Below are 13,615 nucleotides of genomic sequence, written 5' to 3'. Positions count from 1 at the left end.
TGAGCATTTTTATGTGTTTTTTAGCCATTCGTATAGACCCAAGGATGCAAATAGACTGAAAGTAAAAGGTTGGAAAAAGATATTTCATGCACATAGTAACCAAAAAAGAGCAGGAGTAGTTATACTGGTGTCAAACAAAATAGACTTTAAATGCAAAAAAAAATTATAAGCAATGCAGAAGGCCGTTATATATTAATAAAAGGGACAATCCACCAGGAAGACTGTCATAAATATTTATGCACCTAACTAGGGTGCCCCAAAATATATGAGGCCAACTCTGGCAAAATTGAAAGGAGAAATAGACATCTCTACAATAACAGTTGGAGACTTCAACATGCCACTCATATCAATAGCTGGAACTACTAGACAGAAGATTAATATGGAACTACTAGACAGAAGATTAATGTTGAACAATATGGTAAAAGAGATGCACCTGACAGACATATGCAGACTATTCTACCCCAGATCAGCAGGTTATACATTCTTCTCAAGTGCTCATAGATCCTTCTCCAGGATAGGCCACATGTTGGACCACAACACAGCTCTTAATAAATTAAAGAAGATTGAAATGATACAAAGCATCTTCTCTGATCATAATGAAATAAGGCTGGAAATCAATAATAGGTGGGAAAGGGGGAGAATTGCAAATATATGGAGGCAAAACAACACTCTTAAACAATCAGTGGGTCAAATAAGAAATTGCAAGAGAAATTTGTAGATACCTTCAGACGAACGAAAACAAGAACACAACATATCAAAACTTATGGGATAGAGCAAAGGCAGTGCTAAGAGGAAAATGCATAGCCCTAAATGTTTACATTAAAAAAGAAAGAGCTAAAATAAACTAACTGAACAACTGGAGAAACTAGAAAAATAACAGCAAACCAATCCCAAAGCAAGCAAAAAAAAAAAAAAAAAAAGAAAATGAAAAGAAAAGAAAAGAAAAAGAAACAACAAAGATTAGAGCAAAAATAAAATAGAGAACAAAAAAAAAACAATAGAGAAACTCAGCAAAAGCAAAAGCTAGTTCTTTGAGAAAATCAATAAAATTGGCAAACCCTTAGCAAGACAAACAGGAAAAAGAGAAAGAAAATGCAAATAAAGAAAATCAATACTCAAAAGGAGGACATTATGACTAACCCCACAGGGGAAAAAAAGGATCATAAGAGGATATTATGAGAAACCATATGCCAACAAATTAGACAACCTAGATGAAATGGACCAATTCCTAAGAATGCACAAACAACTTATATTGACTCTATAAGAAGTACAAGAGCTCAACAAACCAATCACATTTAAAGAGATTGAATCAGTCACCAAAAACTTCCCAACAAAGAAATGTCCAGGACCAGATGGCTTTACAGATGAATTCTACCAAGCATTTAAACTCTTCCAAAAAAATGAAGAGGGAAAATTACCCATCACATTTTATGAAACTAACATCACCCTAATACCAAAGCTAGATAAAGATACTACAAGAAAAGAAAATTACAGACCAATCTCTCTTGAACATAGATGCAAAAATTCTCAACAAGATACTCACAAATAGAATTCAACAGCATATAAAAACAATTATACACAATCAATTGGGTTTTAGTCATGGTATGCAAAGGTGGCTCAATATAAGAAAATCAATTATTATAATAAACCACATTTTTAAAATTGAAGGAAAAAAACAAATGATCATCTTGATTGATGTAGAAAATGCATTTGACAAAATCCAGCATCCTTTCTTGATCAAAATGCTTCAAAAGATAAGTATGGGAGGAAAGTTTTGCAACATAATAAAGGGCATATATCAAAATCCCACAGCCAACATCATACTCAATAGAAAGAGGTTGAAAGTTTCCCTTTAAGATCAGGAGCAAGACAAGGACGCCCACTGTTATTCAACATAGAAGTTCTAGTTAGAACAATTAGGTGAGAAAAAATATATAAGGCATTGAAATTGAAAAAGTGGAAGTAAAACCTTCACTATTCACAGATGACATGATCCTGTATTTAGAAAATCCTCAAATATGTACAACCAAGCTGTTAGAGCTAATAAATGAGTTCAATGAAGTGGGAGGATACAAGATTAACATGCAAAAATCAATAGCGTTTCTATACACTAATAATGAGCAAGCTGAGGAGAGAATCAAGAAAAAAATCCATTTGCAACAGCATCTAAAAGAATTAAATATCTAGGAATAAATTTAACCAAGAATGTAAAACTACAAAAACTACAAAAAACTACAAAACACTGCTAACAGAAATCAAAGGAGACCTAAACAAATGGAAGGACACTCCACATTCATATACTGGAAGATTAAACATCACGAAGATGTCAATTCTACACAAATTCATTTGTAGAGTCAATGCAATACCAATCAAATTCCAACAGCCTACTTTACAGAAATAGAAAAGTCAATTACCAAATTTATTTAGAAAGGAAATGTGTCCCAAATAGCCAAAAGCATCCTTTAAAAGTAGAGCAAAGTCAGATGTTCCCTGACCTTGAATTGTATTATAAAGCTATAGTGCTCAAAACAGCATAGTATTGGCATAAAGATAGACACAGTGGTCAATGGAATTGAACTGAAGTTCAGAAATAGAACCGCACCTCTATGGTCAACTGATTTTCAATAAGGCTACCAAGTCCACTTTTCTGGGACAGAATAGTTTCTTCAATAAATGGTGCCGGGAAAACTGGATATCCATAACCAAAAGAATGAAAGAGGACCCCTATCTCACTCCTTATACAAGAATCAACTCAAAATGGATTACAGACCCAAATATAAAAGTCAGGATCATGAAACCCCTAGAAGATAACATAGGGAAATATCTACAAGAACTTGTAGTAGATGAGGGTCTCTTAAACCCTACACCCAATGCATGAGGAACAAAAGAAAAAACAGATAAATGGGACCTCCTCAAAATTAAACACTTTTACACCTCAAAGGACTTTGTGAAGAGGGTAAGAAGGCAGTCTACTTAATGGGGTAAAACATTTGGAAATCACATATCTGACAAGGATCTAATATCCATGAAAGAGTTCCTACAGCTCAACAATTAAAAGACAAATGACCCAATTAAAATAGCCAAAAGACCTGAAGAGACAATATTCTAAAGAAGAAATATAAATGGTGAAAAACACATGAAAATAATGCTCAGCATCACTGGCTATTAGGGAAATCTCAATCAAAGCTATAGTGAGTTATCATCCCACACTTACTAGAATGACCACTATTGAAACAGAAAACCACAGGTGTTGGCGAGGATGTGGAAAGATAGGAATACTTATTCATGTTGGTGGGAATGTAGAATGATACGGCCACTGTGGAAGTCTGTTTTGCCCTTCCTAAGGAAGTTAGATATAGAGCTACCATGTGACCCAGCTATACCACTACTAGGTATATACCCAGAAGAACTGAGAGCAGTGATACGAACGGTCATCTGCACATTGATATTCACAGCAATTATTCACAATTGCCAAAAGATGGAAACAACCCATAAACTGATGATTGGATAAACTGTGATATATTCACACAAATGAATATTATGCAGCTATAAGAAGAAATGAAGGGAAACGGACTTGGCCCAATGGATAGGGCATCTGTCTACCACATGGGAGGACCAAGGTTCAAATCCCGGGCCTCCTTGACCCATGTGGAGCTGGCCCATGAGCAGTGCTGATGCACGCAAGGAGTGCCCTGCCACACAGGGATGCCCCCCCCAATAGGGGAGCCCCAATCACAAGGAGTGCACCCCATAAGGAGAGCCGACCAGTGCAAAAGAAAGTGCAGCCTGCCCAAGAATGGTGCCACACACACGGAGAGCTGACGCAGCAAGATGACACAACAAAAAGAAACACAGATTCCCGGGACCGCTGATAAGGACAAAAGCGGTCACAGAAGAACACACAGCAAATGGACACAGAGAGCAGACAACTGGGGGGGGGGGGGGGCGGGGAGGGAAGAGAAATAAATAATAAATCTTTTTTAAAAAGAAGAAGAAATGAAGTCGTGAAGTATATGGCAACATGGATGAACCTGGAGGACATTACGTTGAGTGAAGCAAGCCAGGTACAAAAGGACAAATATTGTATGACTTCGCTATTATGAACTAAATATATTGAGCAAACTCATGGAGTTAATAGCTAGAATATAGTCACCAGAGAAAAGAATGTGGTTAGAGAATGGAAAGCTGAGGTTTACTCTGTGCATAATTGGTAGAAAGTTATTTGTAAATGTTTTAAAATGAACAGAAATGGTGACAGCACATCATAGGATTTGTAATTAGTAGTGCTAACATATGGTATCATAGTGGGTTGTTTTTTGTTGTTGTATTTTGAGCAATGAAAATGCTCTAATATTGACTGAAGTGATGAATGCACAACTCGGTGATTATACCAAATGCCACTGATTGTTCATTTTAGATAAATTTTATGGTTTATGAACAAAAAAATAGGGTGGGTTGGGGCAAAATACACCAAATGTAAGATATGGATTATAGTTAGTAGTAATACTTTGACATAATTCTTTCATAATTTGTTACAAACGTTTCCCAAAAATGCAAGGGGTTGGTGGTAGGTGATGTATGGGAGCCCTGTGTGATGTTATACATGTCTGTTTTCTAAGTTCACAGGTTTTACTATACACTTATGGTTTATGTTCATGTATGAATTATATACTTCAATAAATTGTGTTTATTTTTAAAGATTTATTTATTCATTTAATTTCCCCCTCTTCCCTTCCTCCTGCCCTGCTGCTTTTGCTGTCTGTGTTGTTTTCTCTTCTCATTATCTCTCCTATAGGATTCACCAGAATTTGATCCTGGAGACCGCTGATGGGGAGAGAGCTTTCCTGTCAATTGCACCACCTCAGTTCCTGGTTTCTGCTGTGCTTCACCTTGACTCTCCCCTTATCTCTCTTCTGATGTGTCATCATCTTGCTGCATGACTCACTTGTGCGGCACACTAACTCACCACACAGGCACTTGCATGGGCACTGGCTCGCTGCATGGACACACTTTCTCTTCTTCTTTTTCACCAGCAGGCCCTAGTGATCAAACCCAGGTCCTCCCATATGGTAGGTGGAACCTCTATCGGTTGAGCCACGTGCGCTTCCTTCAATAAATTGTTTTTAAATGAAAAAATAGATATATAAGGATATTAGATCTTTTTGTTTTCTGACATATATGTTGCAAATGTAATTTTCCAGGTTACATTTCAACTTTTAATTTTGCTTCTGATGTTTTTGATGAACAGTTTTAATTCTTATGAATGCAAGTCAACCGTCTTTTTTCTGTATGGTTTCTGACTTTAATACCATACTGCTCTGGGCCTTTACTCCTCTAAGAGCATCGAAATATTCACCAATTAGTGTCCCTGAATACTGTCACAGTTTCATATTTATATTTAAATTTTACTCCAATTGGAGTTCATTTTAGTAAATGTCTTTTTAGGCAAGTTCTTCAGTTAATTCTTTCCTCAAAATTCTAAGTGTGATAGATTGCAAAAAAATTAATGCCCACAAATTGCTCTCAACCCCCTTTGCTCTCTCCTCAAGAGATGACATTCACTCCACCTCTAAATCGAGAGGGGGCTTACATCCCACATGATGGATGGATGCGATTCTCCTGCTTGGAATTGTAGGCACTCTTGATTCCTTGTTGTGGTGGTTGATCATCCTCACCTCCCTGTTAGCTGACCTGGTTAAGTCCAACGAACTGGAGAGTAGGAGCTGCAACTCTGCTGAGGCTCAGGGCCCAGTTGGCACATGGCCAATGGACTGGGGGAGAGTGTAAATTACAATGTAAACTATAATCCATGCAGTGCAGCAGTGCTCCAAAATGTATTCAACAAATGCAATGAATGTGCCACATTGATGAAAGAGGTTGTTGATGGGGGGTGGTATATGGGAACCTCATATTTTTTAATGTAACATTTTTTGTGATCTATGTATCTTTTTAAAAAGGAAGGAAGGAGGGAAGAAGGGAGGGAAGGGAGATGGCATTCACCTGTCCAGTCACTGACTCTTTGGCCATGGGATATTAACACATACGCCACGTGCAGAGACTTGGGAAGTGTTTTTGCCCTAGAGGCTGATCTCCCTGCCTGGCCTTGGAAGTCAGCTGCCATGTGAAGATGCCAGGGTCAGCCTGCCAGAGGCTGGAGAAACATGGTCACATTGTCACTGCCCCCCAGACAACTGCCTGACACACAGTGAGCCCCACAAAGTACCGCCTCACCTGTTTTGCCCAAAGTGCTGACCACAGCATCATGAGCCAATCACCCCAAAGCCACTAAGCCTTGGGGCGACCTGTTCCAGCACAGATGCTGAACAAGGAAACCAGCTATCCTAATTCCATTTATCAACTCATCTGCCCTTTCCCTGCAGATGTGAAATGCCTCCTCTGGTCTCTAGTATCTTTTAAAATATATATAATCAGGGATCTGTTCCTGGATTCCCGATGTATTACTAACCTGAGGCAGCTTTGTAACTTTCTGAGCAGGTAAGAATTCCAGGGGCCTGGTTGGGAAGGCCTTCTGCTGACGACCCGCGCCAGGCCCCTGGGCAGTGTTTGGCCTAGGCGAGCAGAATGCTGATGTCCCCTAGGTCTAAAATTTTCTCCCAAAATTGGGTGTGTGCATTTTATGGGGAGAAAAATTTTTCCCACGTTTAAGCTGATTTGTTGCTCTACCCCAAGAAACGTCAGCTGAGGCTGAAGGGCAAGGACTGGCTTCTGGTCCTTTCCCTCGAGGTGGCCTCGAGGGGGCAGCAGCGTCAAGGGCCTCGCCACGCCCCGCCCTCACCCTGCGGCAAAAGCTCTTCGTTCTCATTTTTCACTGGTTTGCGTTGGTCTGTTTCTCCAGGCTTTGTCAGGCTTTGGGTCACGGTGCCCGGCTTTGGCAAGATTGCTGAGGCCAGAGCTGAACGCAGCTTCCACCACGCGGTGGGACGGACTCCGAGCCTCCGCTGTAAGGACGCCGGGGAGCTGGCACACGCAGAGCAAAGCCCCTTCCTTGTCTTGGAGCACGGGCTGCACCGCCTGCACTGCAGCGCCGCCGGCTCCTGGGCTCCGGGATCTTGGAACAGGAACCCCAAAGCACCCCCTGGAAATTAAGGACGTGCCAGCCTGTCACCCGCGGGCTCCCGGGCTGGCAGAAACACCGCCTGGCATCGCAGCCCTGGACTTTGCCTGGGACTCCTCGGACACTGTCCCTGACTGCTGGCCAGAGCAGGCTGGGGAGGGCGGGGGCACTGCCCGCGGCCTCACTAGGGCTTCTGTCTTCCAAGCAGACAGGGCCTAGCTCCTGCCCTTTACCAAGCGCCCCCGGCCACGGGCATCAGGGAAGAGCCCCCGCCCTTTGGAAGAGGCTCCCGGGGCACGGGATCGACGCTGAGCTGGTGCCTCATCTCCCAGACCCTCCCAGCCCCAGCCCCCATCTGCGTAAGGCGAGGGCAGCGCCCTTATGCTCTTACTCCTCCCAACACAGACGCAGTCACAGCCGCACTGCAGCTGTCCTCAGGCAGAGGGCCTCCTTGCCTGCGCATGGAAGGTTAAAAGAGCTTTCCCAGGAGGTACAAGACAAGGCCGTGAGGGAAGGAAAGGGACTTGGGCAGGCAGTGAGGGGCCCCTTGCACGGAGCTGTGGCTCCCGTGGGAAGCAGCTCGGGGACTCACACTGCTGAGCGGAGGAGGGGGGCTGAGGGCTCGGCCTGTCCCTTGAGCAGGGGTGGGGGTGGGCTCAGGAAAGGGAGGGAGGGGGCGGGCAGAGCAGGGCACTGGTCCTCCAGCCCGGACACGGCGGGCAGGCAGTGCCCCCACGCGCAGCTGCTGGGCACTCACGACTCATCCGTGACTCATGTCATCCATGGAGGCTCCAGGCAAGAAAACACGATGCCCGCGGAGGCAGCCAAGCTTACGCGCACAGGCTCCAGGTCGGGCAGGTCGGACGAGGGCCGGCAGGGACCCTGGGCGGGCCTCCTGGGTCTGATGAGGACTTTGGATTTTATCCCAAATGAGATGAAAGGAGCGTGCCGTGACCTGACCGACTTTAAAACAGTCCTTTGGCTGCTGATGGAGCATGACAGGCAGGCAGGAAAACGGGCGAGTTGGCGAGGGTCGGGGAGCGGAGGACCTGGAGTGGGTTTTGAAGGTGGGGCCACCAGGTACGCCAGCGGGGGCCGTGGTCTGCGGGAGAGAGGAGCAAAGTGTGACGCTGCTTCTGGCCTGAGCGGCCAGCAGGCTTCAGGGAAGGTTGTGGCGTGAGGGCCCTCGGGTGTCCTTGAGCATCTCAGCTGCCGGAGCAGCAGGAATAGGGCAGGGGCTCTGCTGGGCACTGGGGGGTCCTCGGTGCAGGCCCATGTTGGGGCCAGGGTAAGAGACCACCCAGAGCCCCCGAGGAGGGCTGGAAGCAGCAGACCCGGCGGAGGAGGTGAAGGAGCCCAGGAGGGAGCTCGAGGTGGGGGTCTGAAGGGCTGGAGCCGCTGCCCGAGCTCCTGCCCCCACCTGCCCCCAGAGCGCGGGGCGAGGAGGCCCCTTCTGAGGCCAGGCCTGGGGTTTCTGGCAGCTCCTCCCTGGGGCACCGCCCCAGCAGGACAAGCTGGAAAGACGGCCCCAGTCCCGCCCTGGCGTCAGGGGAAGGGCCGTCCGGCCTCCCTGAGGCAGGGCGGCTCCAGGCGTGGCCCCCAGGGGTTTCAGAGGCCTGCCTCTGGGCGGGTCGCCTTGGGCAGGAGCCCCTTCCTCTCGGCTCCACCAAGCACAAGCCCATGAAAAGCAAATCGATTTTGTTTGGCTGTCTCTTTTAAGAAAAGGGGAAAAGATTCTACTTGTCTCTAAAAAATAAGCACTTGGTCATAAAAGTGACACAGGGTGACTGTTGCTGCTTTGTGCTGTGGCCAGTGAAGATGGAGAGAGTGGTACCAAGGCTGGGCGTTCTGAGGGCGGGCAGGGGAGAGCGAGATGCCGCAGAGGAGGAAAGTGGCGGCCAGGGAGAGCGCGGGCACTGGGCCTCAGGAAAAGAGGAAACCAAGGCCGGGAAAGAGGCAGGCCAGGGCCATGGGCATCGGGGGCCAAGACACAGAGGCACACACAGGCGGAGGCGCCAGGGGAGCCGGCGGCCAGCGGCCCCCCGGCTTGAGCCGCTGCACAGGCGTCGCCTGCTGGGTCCTCTCTGAACCCATTTCATTGCTTGTTGGGGGGGCTGCGCGAGGTCGCCAGAGCAGCGTTTGCTGAGGGCGCTGCGGCAGGGAGGAGCTCCGACCAGAGGCCTTGCTGTGGACTCTGCGCCTGGTCTGCTCAGCGGTCTCGGAGCTGGGGCCCCTTCGTGCCCGTGGCTCTGGGCTCTCACAGGGTGTGCCCTGGAGAGGGCCACAAACCCACGGATGGGCCTCGGAAATGGCCCCAAGGACAGACACCTGCAAGACATCCACAAGAACCATGCCCCGAGGACCTCTGTGGGCGATGTCTGTAGGCAGCAGTCATCAAAGGCTTTGCACACTTGGGGTGCTGAGTTTTAGGAACGCGCAGGGTTGGGTCCCATGGGCTGGGAAAATTCAAACTGAGGCCAGATCTCGATCTCCCCACCTGCAGGATGGAAACAAGGACTTGTGGAACTGTGTCCCTGGTCCACCCCACGAAGAAAAGAGAATGTGGATGCCGTCGTTAGGAGCCACTGTGAGCAAAGCAGGGCGAATCACGAACACCTGATCTTGAGGCCCCCGGTCACCTGGATGTGACAAGGTGGCAGAGGCCCCTAATCTGCCCACAAGCAGGAAAGAGCCCACACCTTGAAATCAGGGCTCTCAGGGTGGGCTCTTGGGAAAGGTTTGTATATTTGTATCTACAGGGCTGCAGCTGAGCAGGACAGCCAAGGTGGGTGAACTTTCCAGAATGCATGCCTGCCAGTAGCTCTCGCCAGGCGGTCAGTGGGAACCAACACGGACAGCCAAACAAGACAGCGTCCACCCCGGGGTAGAGGGGACCAGCTTTGTCAGATGAGGAGTGAGGACATTTTCAAAACCTTTGTTCAGAGCAGATTTTAGTGAAAATTGAGCACAGGTGGGCAAGTCTAACACCTGTGGCAAGCGATCGGTCAGTGTAGACCACCGGGACACCCAAATCACATACACACACGCACACGGCCAAACCCTATATACTCACCCAAAAATCCTATATACACACCCAAAAAATACACACATGCTAAATCCTGTACAATCACACATGTACATACCCAAATCATACACACACAGGCACAGCCAAACCCTATAAATACACATAGGCACACCAAAACCATATACACACATGCACACATGGCCAAATCCTATACACACCCACATCCTATACACACACACGGCCAAATCATGTACACATTAAAACACACTCATATACACACACATATACACAAATTCACACCCACACACCAACATGTACACAATCTCATTCATACTCATACGCACAACCACACTGGATTTTTCTGCCATTTTCAGAAAAGAGCCTTTGTTAACAGTGTCGTCTGTATTTGCAGCTTGTGGTGGTGAAGTTCACATGTCAACCTGGTTAGGTTGTGGTGTGTCCGGTTGTTCAGAAAGGCAAGCACTGGCCTGATGGTTACCGTGAGGGTATTTGGTGGATTTAAACCATTACTCAGTTGATTGAATCTATGGCTGATTGTGTCTACAACCAACAAAAGAGATGACCTTCAGCAATGAAAGACATCTCATCCAGTACGTTGGAGGCCTTAGAGGGAGAACTGATGATTTCAGAAGCCAAAAAGGAAGAATTTCTTCTCTCCTTCAGCCAACCAGCTTCACCTGAGAATTTATGAAAAGCTTCACAGGAGTTCCAGACTTGCAGCTCACCTGAGAGAATTCAGACCTGCCATCCCCATGTCACATACCCCAATCTCTACAAAAAGTTTCATAGTATTTACACACACACACGTATTTCAATGGTTCTATTCTCTGTTCATCATTCTCAATTTTGCTGTTGTAGTTAATTTAACATTGTAGCATATTATGCATATTTTCATATTAAAAATGCTTTATTTTAAAATAAGATTATATTTCCAGAAGAGTTATACAGATAGTACAGCAAATTACAAATACCCTTCACCCAGCTTCCCTTAATGCTAACATCTTACATAGCCACAATATGTTCATAGAAACCAAACAATTAACATGGGCACAATAATATTAGCTAAAGCATATGACCCACGTTGCCTTCTCGGTCTCATTCAATATGAGTGTTTCTCAGTCTTTGTTTTTCAACCTTTGACACCTTTGAAGAGTAGCCAGGTATTTTGTAGAATGCCCCTCAGTTTGGGTTTGCCAGATGTTTTCTCATGATTACAGTGTGGTTAACAGACGTTGGGATGAACAACACAGGAGTGAAGTTGCCGTCTCATCACATCATACCAGAGGTTACGTAGTATCTGCATGACTTCCCTCTGGCTAACCTTGACCACCTGGTTAACGCGGGGTCTGCCAGTTGCGTCCATAATAACACTACTCTTTTTCTTTCACTAGAAACGTCACTAAGCCCAGCCCACACCTACAGGGAGGAGCATCCAAGAACCTTGGACACGTTAATCATGAATAGTTGGTGGGGGATGCTCTGAGACTATGCAAATGTCTTGTTCCCCCTTATAATTTAGCATTCATCTGTGGGTTCTGCCTGCAGCAGTTATTGCCATGGTGTTCTGATGCTAATTTCTATTTTCCTCATTCCTTCTACATTATTTGGAAATTAATCTGTAAGGAAGATTTGTCCCCCCAATTTTTATTTATTCAATCATTTCTTTAAATCAGCATGAACTCATATGTATATATTTTATTTTTTGGGTTATAATCCAAAAATACCAGTATTATTTATTTTTTACTTAAATTGTTCCAGATGTGGCCATTGGGAGGTCTTTCCTTTTGGCTCCTGTGTCCTTTTGAAATGCTCGCTTCCTTTAAAAGTGTTTTTGAGCCCTTACTTACTTTCTGGAACTATAAGCTGCTCCAAGCTCATCTTGTATTTTCTCTGCTCTAGCGCAGGATTCATCCATTTCTTCTCAGCAGACAGAGCTGGGAAATGTGTCCTGATGATGTGCAAGTAAATTTATCTATCTGTATATGTGCTATGTAAACATGAGTTCATACTGATATATCTGGTTAGAACCAAGCACCACACTCAAGAAACCTGGCTACCAGCTTCTATAATTTATTTACTTACTTGTTCAACTTTGGTGTCCATGTAAAATTGTTTCAGAATTGCTAACCTGTACCACTGTTGGAAACAATTCCCCAACCAGAGTTCAATACTTTTGTACAGTTGTTTTTTCTTTAACCTTACAGTATTCAGTGAAAACACTGTTTTTCAACGTTATTAAGGTCAGTTGTTTGGTCCACCCTTTGCCAAGGTCGTCCATACATCTGAATGAAGTTAGATCTTTTTTCACCACTACACTCCAGCCTGGAATTCCCCTCAACCCAGGCTGCTGTTGTTTCGCTTACACGAAGTTCCCTCTTGGTGAGTTTTGACAAAATGCACAGAACCATGTGCCCACCAGCGAAGCACAACACAGAGTAGTTCCATCACCCTAAAACTTCCCTGGGTGGCCCCTTTGTAGTGACCCCCTTTTGCTTAATCCCTTGCAATCACTGATGTGCTTTCTGTCCATATAATTTTGCCTTTTTTCAGGAAAGAGGAGCAGATGATAAAAGCCTGGGGTAAGGCTTACCACCCTGCCCAGCCCTGGGAGAGCGCACAGTTGGAGAGGTGAGCACACAGGGCTCGAAGCTGGATCATGTTCTTACAGCCAGTCCATTCGCGGGTGTGGTCCTACCGTGGACAGGACCTTCCGATGAGGTGACCGCAGTGAGGCATGGCCCAGCGTGGGTCTGGATCCTCTTTCTGGAGTTTTTTTAAATGGACGAATATACAGAGATAGAGAGAAGGCTAAAAGAGCAAAAGCTGAAATCAAGGGAACCTGGGAAAAGAAAGTCACAGGAGCTGGGAGAAAACCAGTGAAGCTGGCAGCTGAAAGCAAGGAATCCTGGAAGAAAAGGGAGAGCCCAGGAGATGCCAGCATGTGCCTTGCCATGGGACAGAGGAGTCCAGGATCGCCAGCAGCCGGTCTTCAGGGAGAAAGCTTCCCCTGATGATGCCTTGGTCTGGACATTTTCACAGCCCTAGAACTGTAAGCTTGCAAGTTAATAAATCCCCATTGTAAAAGACCCCATTTCTGGTACATTGCATTTCTGCAGCCTAGCAAATGGAAACACTGCCCCTCTAGAGCCTCAGCAGAAGAACTGCGCTGAGACCCTACAGTCCAGGGCAGACCAGCCAGCCCAAAGTGAGCCCTGACGTCAAGCACCACTCCGGGAGCAGAGGGCACCGCGACATCCAGAAACGGCATCCGCTGAGCAGCCCAGAGATGGGCAGGGACAGCGTCCCAGGCAGCGCGGGCTATGGGGTGAGAGCCTGGGCTCTGCTGAAGGGAACCACCCGGCTGCTATCCCGAGAGGGGCGTGCCTCCTCTGCAGCGTCAGCCGTCAGGCCAGCCCCCTGCCCTGGTGCCCAGCACTGCCTCCCAGCAAGGCCCCCTGCTCTGCAGCTGGCGCTGGTCTTCTTCCCCTTTAACT

General features: G+C 46.2%; 1 long non-coding RNA gene across 1 annotated transcript; it reads left to right on the top strand.

The window, feature by feature from the left end:
- The first annotated feature begins 6,885 nt into the window (after positions 1–6,885).
- On the top strand, positions 6,886–13,207 carry LOC131275122 (uncharacterized). The gene is made up of 4 exons (XR_011646983.1): positions 6,886–6,961; positions 7,481–7,565; positions 9,579–12,500; positions 12,672–13,207. It is a non-coding gene; the product is annotated as an uncharacterized lncRNA (long non-coding RNA).
- The last annotated feature ends 408 nt before the right edge of the window (positions 13,208–13,615 follow it).

Source organism: Dasypus novemcinctus, chromosome 21 (genome assembly GCF_030445035.2).
Source record: "Dasypus novemcinctus isolate mDasNov1 chromosome 21, mDasNov1.1.hap2, whole genome shotgun sequence".
NCBI lineage: Eukaryota > Metazoa > Chordata > Mammalia > Cingulata > Dasypodidae > Dasypus > Dasypus novemcinctus.
This window is presented reverse-complemented; position numbering and strand designations above follow the sequence as displayed.